General features: G+C 41.7%; 1 pseudogene; it reads right to left on the bottom strand.

Moving 5' to 3' along the window:
* Window positions 1–934: 934 nt before the first annotated feature.
* LOC137995907 (uncharacterized) overlaps window positions 935–2,500 on the bottom strand; it is a 2,297-nt pseudogene continuing 731 nt past the window's right edge.

Raw genomic sequence — 2,500 nt, 5'->3', positions numbered from 1 at the left:
GGGCCATTGACTTTGGTACTTTTGCTAGTCAATAATCTTGTAACCTCCAGGACAAGTCAACGCCTTGAAGGGTAACTTCACCCTACCATCAAAGCTCTCCAGGGTAAAATTAACAGGCTTAAAATCAAATGTCTCCACATTTTCATAAAACCGAGAACTTTTGGTACTCCACAGACACACCTAGCAGCCTGGCCACCTCCTCGGTTACATATGAAACAGTGCTTGCGCTATCCAGAACAGTTTTAATTTTAATCTTCTTTCCATTAGCTGACAACCATACTGGAACTGTTCGAAGGGCAGCAAGCTCCTTGTACTGTGCAGAGGTTAGGGTGGTAATTTGTGCACACTCTTCAGAGACTTGATCAGCCACATGTAACAACTGTTAATTCCCTTGGTGACATTAAAGAAGTGTTACTTCTTGTATTTTCAACCTCAGTAGAATTCTTCCGATGGATGAAGCAACTTGTGATGACTCTACAATCGTGAATTCCACATTCCCCTGACTGTAAGCAATACTTTCCCTGGTGATTATTAGATAAACAATGGAAATAGTCTGTTGTTGGGAACTGCCCATATTCCATGACTTCCTTGACACAGGTCACACTTTCGCAGGACAGGAAGGTGATCTTGCTCTGAAAGTAGTGAAGCTCGATTCTTTTGACAATTGTCCTCCTTGTGCTCTCCTGTCACTGCACCAAAACCAATAATGCTTTCCATGGTTTTAACTTGGTAATCCGATTCCTCAACAATCCACTGTCAAAGCATTTGCAGTGATTCTAATCGATGATTGTGTGAAGCTCAGCAGAAATACCTTGACAACAAGAGAGAAGAGAAGACTACCAGGTCCCAAATCACTGGCACGACTGTGTTCGTGAAGGGTTATGATCTGTCAGAAAATTTCTCCAATTCCTGAATATTTCACTCTTGGAGGGGATTAATCTCCTTGATTTCTCCTAGGTAATTCTCCTAGTTGTCTTCTTTCACCACCGAATTGACGCTTAAGAATGCTTGTCGCCTCCTGGTAATCTTCTTCAGAGAATCCCAGCTTCGAAATTGCTTCTTCTGCGTTGCCTTCGAGGCAGGTCTTCAATCCTATCATTTTATACTTGGCTGGTTCATCCGTTTGATCCACAATACTTTTAAAAGTTGCCCAAAAATTCTCGAGTTTAGTTTTGTCTCTGTTAAACTGTGGCAGCTTAATCCTTTTTATGTTTCTATCAGCTCGACTAACCGGCTCCGCTTTTGCTTTGTCATCTTGAAAATCGCTTTTGGACAGAAAAGCTCCTCATCACAAGCCTCGTCGCTCGTATCTCTGCCATCGGAATTCGCCTGCATTTTCTTGAAATGATTCAGCAAACCTTGCTAATCTTGCTCTGAAGGAATGCCAAAAAACTTGAAACGACAACTCTACTTTGCACTCGAAAATCCGACCCCCAAACATATGCAAATCCCAGCTTAAAAACGAAAAACAGCGAATACAACATACATGCTGACAAGGAGGAAGTCAATAGTACGCTCTTGAGGTAACTGTCTTGTCTACCTGAGAGCCAGCTAAACAGTAAAATTCATCAAGTATGATCAGCGCCAGAGATGCACATGTCACGTTTTGAAAAAAAAATACATCGGGTCATTTATTTTAAATTTTGTTAAAGAAGGGAGCACTTTCTCCTGCAACTTCGCTTTACTAACATGCACTGCTATACATTTTCCTTTCATTTTGGCTTACATGACCAGGATTTGACAACGAACACAGATCTGCATCGAATCCACTGTTCACAACAATAACCAAACAAATATACAATAGTATATTGAGCATTGAAACATCCCTCACTTACATACTTGTTGTGCCCTAAGATTGGTGAACACTGTGCCTGGGCATGTTCGGTAAATGTCAACTGTCTGATAGACTGTATGTGAAACAAGCAACTGTGAACCCAACATTACTGAATCAGTTTCATTAATGTTGTGTAGTCTACGGAGGAACTGAATGTTTATGCCCGTGCTTGGTACCTCATTTTGTGAACGGAACCATCAATTTCAACTGAGTTAGATTTGCCCTATCCCAAAATAACAATACTGATGAGAAATTGTAACACTATTTGTCCCCGAACAGTTGCAACACAAATCAAAAGTCACTGAATTTCATTTGGTCACTTTCTTGTCAGTCCAAATGAAAGCCTATTCATTCCACTCGAACCCCCCCCCCCCCCCCTCATCCCCCGTGGCATACCATTTGAGCCACCTGTACACTATTTCTTCCTGAGGGTTGTCTGGAGCTAACCTCAACTGAAGGGCTTTCTTGTCAGGATAGGGCAACACATCTCATGCAGGGTATCCAACTCCTTGCCCTCAACGCCATTCCAAAAATCACCCATACCCTCTCTTGGCTTAAGGAATGGTTTTGTTATTAACTCTGCAGTGGCTACTTTCAGGAGTAACGTTCGTAAGTTTTCAGAAGAGGGCTTCATCATTTCGTTAAAATCATCTGAAATGTCAAAAA

This window comes from Montipora foliosa, chromosome 3 (genome assembly GCF_036669935.1).
Source record: "Montipora foliosa isolate CH-2021 chromosome 3, ASM3666993v2, whole genome shotgun sequence".
In the NCBI taxonomy this organism is placed as follows: Eukaryota; Metazoa; Cnidaria; class Anthozoa; order Scleractinia; family Acroporidae; genus Montipora; species Montipora foliosa.
This window is presented reverse-complemented; position numbering and strand designations above follow the sequence as displayed.